The 9,910-nt window shown below is 44.9% G+C and overlaps 1 protein-coding gene across 8 annotated transcripts in view; it reads left to right on the top strand.

The window, feature by feature from the left end:
• LARS2 (leucyl-tRNA synthetase 2, mitochondrial) overlaps nucleotides 1-9,910 on the top strand; it is a 207,028-nt gene that overhangs the window by 101,924 nt on the left and 95,194 nt on the right. The window lies entirely within an intron of this gene.

Below are 9,910 nucleotides of genomic sequence, written 5' to 3'. Positions count from 1 at the left end.
CTCCATTTTATATTTTATATTCTTTTTTTGTGGGTCTTTCTGTAGTTCCATCTCTAATATTTTATAATCTTCTTCCAACTTTCTTTGTGCTTGTTTCTTGTTTTTTGATACTCTTTCCTATATATGTTATTGTCAATCCTCTAATATATGCTTTTGCAGTATCCCGTACATTTTGTAATGAAGTATCTTCTTTTCTGTTCTCTTTAAAGAAAAAGTCCAATTCTTTCTCCATAAACGTAATATATTCCTTTTCTTTAAGTATTGTTTGATTCATTGTCCATCTCAAGTTTCTTTTTTTGTCCTTTCCAGATAGTTCTTATTGGGTTATGGTCTGCCCAAGTACCTATTTCAATGTTTATCTCTTGTATGTTCGGTGTTAACTCTGCTGATAGCCACATCGTATCTATTATGGACCATGACAGATGTCTATGTGAATAAAATGAGTATTGATTTTTCTCAGGGTGAATCTCTCTCCATACATCTTGGATGCTTAATTCTTCCACCATTCTAAAAAAAGCTTTAGGGTGTGCTTGGTTGTCTCTTGCTTCTTTTGCTTTTTCTTCTTCCTGGTCTCTTTCCTTTTGTTTTTGTCATGCTTTCACTCTACTTCTTCCTGGTATCTTTCCTCTCTTACCTCTCTGACTCTCTCTTCCTCTTGTGGCCCGGAATAATTATCATAAAATTGCTCCGCCTTCTCTATTGAGTCTAGTCTATGACTCAGTTCCTGCCAAGTTACCAGTATCCCCTCTGGTATCAGCTACCTAAAATTTAACCCTCTTAATTGTTTTGTCAGGAACTGATATTCCCTTCTTAAGTCTCTGACTCTTCTTGGTATTTAATTTAGAACCACTATTTCTTTCCCTTTGTACTTTAAGGGATCATCCCTCACTGTCAGCTTCCGTTGGAATTTAATGAAACTTTAACAATAAACCACTTTACTCACAGTTCTGTTGTAGCAAGATATGTTTATTATGATCTGTTTCCTCCAACAACAGCAACAAATGGCAATCCCAAGCAAAGCCAGTATTGAGAGTGTCTGCCTCTCAGCGCCTTTTATAATCCCTTTCCACTCCCAATAAGCACCTAACATCCGCCCCTAGCAAATACCTAACATCCACCCCTAGCATTAACCCTGTGCACTGCCACCCCACGATTTTAACCATAGTTAATCCTAACTACTGTGCAGTTCCCCTGACAACACCTCCCCAGTTGCCGTCCCACCCTGTAGTCCGTACCACCAGCCCCAGCCCAACCGAGTTGAAAACCCCTATGCGCAAAACGTGAAACGCCAAACAGTTGATAAGTGAATTTGAAGGTAGGATGGGTGCTCCACACAGCTGGTCACGCCAAAAAGGAGAGGGGCGCTGTGCCTGGAGCTGTCAATCCTCATTGAAACTGGCCCATCCCGGGATTTCCAGGACTGGAACACTTGCCCCCAACCATGGCAACGTGTCGGGCTTCACTCCATCGGGAAGTATGGTAGCATCGTTGAAGACTGACACTTACCTTCTGCACTCTGTTTTGTTGCTTTTTTCGTAAATCTTACATGGACCTCTCTAGTGAGTCTATTTGTCAGTCGGTGCTCTATTCAAAATCCAAGAAAGAAAATACTTAAGACTCCATAAATTAGAGAAAAGAATTCTTTTACTGAAAAATGAAGTGGTAGCATCAAATAGGATTCTGAATCTGAGAATTTAGGCGCGCAGATCACATATACAAAGTGATGAAGTTGTTCCACCCCCCATAGTTCAAAAGATTCTTCCAATTAAAAGTTCTGAATATGATCATGTGGACATCTTCAGGTGGTGATGAGGCCTCTGTCCGTTGACCTTGGCATATTTTGATAAAGGTTTGCAGCTGCGCAGAGAAAAGAAAGGTAAGCAAGAAATAGAAACCTAAAAGCAGGAATTTATACTCCCCCCACTCCTCATTTACACAACACAAGAATGTAACACCTCCAGCTCTCTTCCCAGACCATATCCCCTCTCCTCCCCCCATTACTTATGGCAGCCAAAAGATGCAAGCAGACATGATATTCTTCCGACTAAAATCGGAATTCTGATTTTTTGGGGGAATCGCCCCCCAAATGGAACGGCCTGAGGAGAGGCAGAGGCACAAGTTTTCTGACGGGGCTCCTCCCATGGAGGATTGGCGGTGGCAGCAGCAGCTTGAATTACCCCGCCCCGTCATCTTCTCCAGCTGGGAAGGAAGCCGTAAGGCCCCCTTTCCAAAGAAAGTGAGTCTAAGGCTGGCGGTTCGCGGGGAGAAGGTGAATTGGCACCTTTCTTGCCGCTCCAAGCGGTTTAGCTAACCTAGCGCTGGCCGGCGGCTTCAGGGAATGAATGGAAGCCCCATCCCCTGGGTAGTTGCGGGAGTGCCACCGCGTTCCCCTGCAATGACTGAAGAGGCCGCTCAGCGTGCCGGCGGAACATCCCCGCTTTGTTCGGTGGAGGAGATTCCCCAAGGAAACCAGAAGCACGAGGTCAAAGGATGAAGGGGGGGAGCCCTGGGAAACACAGGCGCTGCGCTCCGTCCCTGCACCCAAAATGCCCTTGGGGAAACTACTCGTCCCGGCCAATAAAGTAATAATAATAATTTTAAAAGCGTCCTGCGCGCCTTAGGCTCCCCACGATCTGCCTTTTGACCTCGGTACGGAGGCTGCCAAGCTGAAGGAGTGGGGTGGGAGCGGCGAGGTTTACTCTGCCTGGGGTTCGGGGGGGCAGTCCGTTCCTGACTGGAAAAAGCTCGCCTGCAAGGTCATTTCTGACCGCAGCGTACAAGAAGGGAGTAACTCAATGTGGAAGTAGCTTGGAACCAGGTTATCTATTGCCGGTCACGTCTACCTGTCCCACCAGAGCTGGGAGATAAGGAAACATCAGATGTTTGGGACCAGGATTTTTATCATCAATAACATGGTTATAAAGTTCAGGGTCCCATTGCATAGTGACAGCAATCCTGGCAGTGCCCATCGCAGTCATTAAGTGAGGAGGATGAGTCATTAAGCCGACTTGCCAAGCAAAGTCAATGGGGAAGGCAGCAGGGCATTTCAAGTTCTGCTCTTTGCAAACTTTTCCTTGGGTGGTTCACAATCTGGCCAGAAGGCTCGGGTGAGTGTTACTTCCGGGCTGGGGGTGGTGATGGCATTGTGTGAGTGCAGCAAAGATGGGGGTATGAAGCACAAGTTCAGCCAAGCAATTGGGGCTGCTACTGTCCACACCTGGCCTGGTCCTAGGGTCTCCTTGGGAGAAAGAGCAGGAGGAGTAGGGGTGGGCTTCTGGGGGCTGGCAGGGGCTCGGGAGAACATCTCCATGGTAGCTCCCTCTTTCTGGAACATCATACCCCCCCACCCCCCTGATTAGACTGGCTGTCACTCTGACACTCCTCTGGAAGGCCCTGAAAACTTGGTTCTGCCAGTGGGCCTGGGAACCCAGAGCAGGATGGAGGCCATTAATTGGTTAGTATGAATATGTGTTGTTGCTAGTGTTGGTGTTGTATGTGCGATTTCTTGGTGCATTTCTTTTGGCTGGCCTCAAAAGAGCATGCACGGGGCGGGCAGTGGAGACGCGAGAGCGAATGCAGGAAGGAAGCGAACCTCGTTGCAAAGTTTTGCCTGATACTCTGCTAAAGCTTCAAGGGGGCGTTGCCAATTTAATTCCCACTGGGGTGCTGCGTGGACCGCGGCGGGTGCTTAGGCAACCCTGCACCCCTGGCTACTTTTCAGATTTTTTTTTCAGAGGAGAATATCATGCCTAGATGCAAGGCAGTAGAAAAGATGCAAAGCAGTAGATCTTGAAGGCTGACACTATTTCTCATCGCATAACTAGCGTGTACTCTGAAGATCTCATCTATTGCTGCCAAAAAAAATAAATTCTTTAGTCACCTCCAAAGCCCCTGCCAATAGCTCTGCCATTATCTCCACTAGGTTCTCTCCTTTTTCTTCCATATTTTGGGATCTCAGATAATAATCTGCTCGATCCATCTCTAATGTTGTAATTGTTTTTTCTTTATTTGTGTCTGCCAATGTCAATCTATAATCAAGTTCTCCTACTCTTTTTGTAGATGTTGATCATTTTTCTCCATTTGTTGGAAGTTCTCTATTTTTTCTTCTACTTTCTCTATTTTCCCTTCCATTTTTTTCCTTTTTTTCTTTCATATCCTCATGCATGGCTTATATCATAGATTTCAATTCTTCTTGCACTGTATTTGCCTTCTCTTGTTGCAGTAGAGTGTCCAGAGTTCTCTGTCCATCTGGGCTGCCGATGATGAAGTTGAGGATGGTGCAGAAGTTGTTTTCTTCATTTTAAAATATTTCAGAGTGTTTCAATAGTTATAATCCACTAAAGATCCAGATGGTTCCTCTTCTGTTTTCTGCTTTCCCCCAGTAGGTTCCAAAAAAATATAGTTCTAATTGTATAAATTTATAATCCAAATATCAAGCCAGATTACTATCAGTCTTTTAATTTCTTCTTTTCTTCGGGTTCTTCAAACCCTAATCCATTTTTTATAGGAAGTATGACCAAAGATTGTAATCCAAATAGGCCCGCCATGCCCCAAAAGCTCACTACCAGCTATTTTATATCCAAGGAGAGAGTGCACAGAGAAAAAGGCAAAGTCCAAAACACAAACCTAAAAAGGAGATATCCACTTTCTATTATTTTTATCTGCTGCTTTAAGCTCCAAGAGCTACACTCTTCAAACAAGACAAGAAGAAAAAACAGTATCAGAGTTTCGCTCTCTTTGAAATCTTTAGTCCAACAGCAGCTGCTTATCGCTTTGTTCTCAAGCTCCAAGGTTATATTTATTGTCTGTGTTATTCTATAATTTTGCCTTGTAATTTTCATTCCTGCCTTTAGATGGCACTATTGCTCTGCTTCTCCATTTCTTCCAATATATTCAGAGGTGGTATTCAGCAGGTTCTGACCAGTTCTGGAGAACCGGTAGCGGAAATTTTGAATAGTTCAGAGAACCGGCAAATGCCACCTCTCACTGGCCCCACCCCATCAATTTTCTGCATCCCAAGTCCCAGCTGATTGGCTGGATCTTCTTTTGTTGCCCTGCACAGGAGAACGGAGCTGGAAAACAGGTTGGTGGGATGGGGGGAAATGGGATTTTGTAGTAATCTTCCCCCAGGAGTGGGGAGGGAATGGGGATTTTACAGTATCCTTCCCCTGCCACACCCACCAAGCCACACCCTACCATGCCACGCCACACCCACAGAACCAGTAGTAATAAATTTTGAATCCCACCACTGAATATATTGTATAGCCAGTGAAAGTTGTGAAGAAAATAATGATGTGTGTGTGTGTGTGTGTGTATTAGAAAAAAGGGGGAAAAAACAAAAACTTTCTAAAGTTCTTGCTTGATATATCTGAAATACCAGTACAGTTTTCTTAAAATCAAGTCTTGTCAAAGTTTTTTCAACTAGCTTCCTGTGTAAATTATTGTATTTTCACTTTCCTCATCGCTTTCTCTGGAGATGGAAAAGGAATAAAAAAATTTGCCTCCCCTTTGTGCCTTATTTCTTTAATTGTAGTCCAGTGGCACTCTCTTATTCTTATTCCATTCTTTAAGATGTTAAAAAAAAATCTAATTGCTCTGGCTGCAATAACATAAGTTTTTTGCTGCTGGCCATGCTAATTGGAAATCATGGAATAAATTAGAATATATGGAGGCATCTTGTTGCCTGCCCTTTCCAATAAAAAGGGTGAGTACATATTAATTTAGCTGTACTTCGTTCCCATTACAAATCTAATGGCAACTGATGCTGATTTAATATTAGAATAATAAGATGATTAATGGAGAGATTATTTAAAATTATCAAGACAAAATTAATTGATTTTAATGGTCAATGTGGCAGTGGTCTCAACAGACAGAGAACAAGAGAATGGAATGGAATGGAATTCTTTATTGGCCAAGTGTGATTGGACACACAAGGAATTTGTCTTTGGTAGTGTACATAAAGAACAAATACATTCATCAAGAATCATAAGAAACAACAATTAGTGATAGTCATAGATTACTAATAAGCAAGCAAATCATACTAGAGAACAAATAAAACAATATAAATTGTAAAGATACAAGCAACATGGCTATAGTTACAAGTTGGAAGACATAGGCAATAGGAAGGATGAGAAGAAGAATAGTAATAGTCTTACTAAATAGTTTGACAGTGTTCTGGAAATTAGTTGTTTAGCAGAGTGATCATATTTGGAAAAACACTGTTCTTGTGTCTAGTTGTTCTAGTATGCAGTGCCCTATAGCATAGTTTTGAAGGTAGAAATTGAAACAATTTATGTCCAGGATGTGAGGGGTCTGTAGATATTTTCACAGCCCTCTTTTTTACTCATGCAGTATACAGGTCCTCAATGGAAGGCAGGTTGGTAACAATTGTTTTTTCTGCAGTTCTAATTATCCATTGAAGTCTGTGTCTGTCTTCTTTGGTTGCAGAGCCAAACCAGACAGTTATAGAGGTGCAAGTGACAGACTCAATAATTCCTCTGTAGAACTCAAAGAATCAGCAGTTCTTTGAGCAGTTTGAGTTTCCTGAGTTGGCACAGAAAGAATATTCTTTGTTTTGCTTTTTTGATGACAATTTTAATATTAGATGTCCATTTTAAATCTTGAGATATGATAGAACCTAGAAACTTGAAGATCTATACTGTTGATACTGTATTGTCTAGTATTGTAAAGAGGTAGTAGTATAGGAGGGTTTCCCCTGAAATCTACCACCATTTCTATGATTTTGAGTGTATTTAGTTCAAGATTGTTCTGGTTGCACCACAAAGCTAGTTGTTCAACCTCCCATCTATATGCAGATTCATCGTTGTCTCAAATGAGACCAATCCCTGTTGTGTCCTCTGCAAACTTCAGTATTTTAACAGAAGGACTCCTATGCTAATTGTGCAGGTACATGATGTGATTTTGCCTAGCTTCACCTTTTTCTTGTTTGTTAAGAAACTTATAATCCATTTACAGGTGTGGTCAGTTACAGCTAGCTGATTTAGTTTAGTTCAGTGGTCGCCAACCAGTGGGCTGGGGACCACTGGTGGTCTGCAAGAAAATTTTGGTGGTCTGCAGAGAAATGTCACCCCCAAAGCATCCCCCAAAGCAATTAATCCAGGCTGCACAGGAACAGAAGGCTGCGCCACCCACATGGCCCATGGGAACACAAGGCTTGCATCGCTTGCATTGTGAACAACATGTAGTGAGGAGAGGGAAGAAAGGGCAGATGGAGGAAATTTGCCCCACGCACCTGGCCTGGCCACCGGGCTGCTTCTTTCTTCTTCTGCTTTTGGCTGCACATGAGGAAAGCAGCAGAAGTCTTTCTTTCTCTCCCCCCAAATCCACCAGAAATGAATCTTTGGGATCCTGCAAAGCATCCCACTCCAAGAGGCTGTGCCGGCATGACAATTCTCACAAAGACTAATTTCTAGGGGAATTTGGGGGAGAGAAAGAAAGACTTCTGCTTCTGCTGCTTTCCAGCATGAAGCCAAAAGTCTCCCCCCCTCCTCCTTTCTCTCTCCCCCTGAAAATGGAACTGGAGACAGTATCCTGCGATCCCAAATAAAGAATGGTCAATCGGTAGGAAAATGGGGTGGGGAATTTTTCTGCAGCCTTTTGGGGGGATTTTCCCAGGGTCTCTGGTCCACGGGATTTAAAATTATGAGTTTGGTGGTCCCTGAGGTCCAAAAGGTTGGTGACCCTTGGTTTAGTTAGAAGAATATTCTAAGCCCAGTGCAAAGGGTTTTATTTAATGGAAAGTCTATTACATCTGGACTATTATAATGTGCTCTGTATTGGGCTGCCCTTGAAGAGTATCCAAAAGTTTCAGTTGAGTCAGAATTCAGCAGTTTGAACATTTTTGCTCAAACTTAGACTTGTGCATGTGTCATCGGCGCTGCATTTGCTGTCAGTGTGTTTCCAGGTGCTGGTTACCATGTTTAAATCTCTACATGCCTTGGGGTCAGGCTGTTTGAAGGACAGCCTGTCGCCCTTTATATCCACCCAGTCCACCAGGATGGGAAGGCAGGCTATGTTGCAGATCATATCTGTTAGGGTTGCACATTTGGTGGTATTAATTCTCTGCCATAATAACCAGCTGGGTAGGTGTGACCAACTTGACATCACTCGCATGGGTGGTGCCTGTATGGGTCAGGCAAGATTGGGGAGGGAACCCATGGGTCTCCGGTGGGTGGGGCAGGGGGATGCAGGAGGAAAGAAAGAGGGAAAGCACCTTGCCAACCAGGCATTGAAACACTGCCGCAGTAAGAGAGAGAGAGGGTGGGGGGAGAGCACACACCAGCACCAGCCCTGATATAATTCCAAGATTGGGTTGGATTGGATCTCTCTCTTCCCCGCCCCCTCTCTCATGCACACACACACACACACGTTGGATTGGATCTCGCTCTTGCTCTCTTATAGTGGTGCTTTAGGACCTGGTGAGTGAGGTATTCTCACTAGGCTACTTTCCCTCTTTTTTTCTCCCTGCTCCTCCTCCTTCCTTCAGATAAAAACTGTTAATATCTAACCCTATTAATACCTCTTCTTTGTCCTACGGATAAGGCTTCATCTGCTTTAGGCAGACTTTCTAAGTCTGCAAGTGCTGTTCCTCGCTGGGCAATGCTTAAGGAGAATTGGGGGCTAAAGACAGTTGATATTCTCATCTCTGCTATAGGTGAGGCTGTCAGAAAGACTTTTTGGCAGGTACACAATGCCTTATCCTCTCTCTGGCACTAATGAGAGACTGCCCAAGGGAGGCAAAGCCTCTCATTTTGTACATACCATCCACTGCTGGCAGATAACATACATATGGGTAGCATGGCAGATCCATCCTGGGTGTAAAAGTTCTGCTGCTAGCCCAGTGCTATGGCATGCTGCAGATGCTCCTCGCTCACCCCTTTGCCTGGCTTCCCTCCTCCCACTGTCTTGGCACTCACTCGTGCTCTCCCTCTCCAGTCTAGCTTGGCAGGTGGCAGCTCAAGATTGTCCTTTATAAGCCCGCTGTTGGTGAAGCTGGGTGCCGTGAGGGCTGGCTTTTTGCATAGGTTTGTCTGGCTGTCGGGAAAACAGCCTCCTCCCCTGGCCCCTGTCTGTTTTTCTCCCAACAGCCGACAGCTGGACAAATCTAGGCAAAAAGCCAGCTCTCTCCACTTCTCTTACCTCCACGGGTTCAGGCAGACAGTTGGGAGGCTGGAGTGTGTGTTCGTTTCTCCCACCCTGCACAATATGCATTGCAAATCCAGGGTCTCAGAAAGAGTGGCATGGCAGACACTCATGGGGGTCCTGGGAGGCCCTGCATGGATGCCCCCCAAAGCGCCCCACTCATCCAATGCCCCCATGTCCTCCTTGCTTGGCCTCATCTTGACACTGTGCCAGCTGACTGGCGCAAACCTCTGCTCCCATCCTCCACATTTGAAAAGGTGGGTGAGGCACAGGGTAGACACTCTGGAGCAACTCCACCTCATGTGGGGAGGAACTTGGCAGGGCGAGTTGTGCCTGCTGCTCCGCCACCGGGTTCTTGAGGGTTGTACTATGTGACCTCCTCTCCTGATCTACCTGGCACTGGAGTGGGTAGGCGGCTAAGCCAGTCTCAAGCCAGTGAGAAAAGTGGCTTTCCTGGTTCCTCTGCTGAGTTTGACGACAGGTTTGGCCAAGGTAGGGCAGGAAGGGTTAAGGCAGCAAATGGGCAGCTCTCAGTTGGGTGCGTGTGAGTCCCTTGTGCCCACAGAGCCCAGCTAAAGGATTCCTCCTCAAAGTGGTCTTTCACCTCCCAAAGAAGAGGAGTTGATTGGATATTAGAAGGAGGCCTTTGAAATCAGGGAACGCTGCTGATCTCCTAACCCCCATAATGGACGGCAGGAGAAGGCCCAAGAAGGCTCATTTTGGTCAGCTGTCTCTGGAAGGAGCAACC

This window comes from Pseudonaja textilis, chromosome Z (genome assembly GCF_049901715.1).
Source record: "Pseudonaja textilis isolate UNSWEBS1 chromosome Z, rPseTex1.2, whole genome shotgun sequence".
NCBI lineage: Eukaryota > Metazoa > Chordata > Lepidosauria > Squamata > Elapidae > Pseudonaja > Pseudonaja textilis.
The sequence above is the reverse complement of the archived record's forward strand: the minus strand, read 5'-3'. Positions and strand labels throughout refer to the sequence as shown.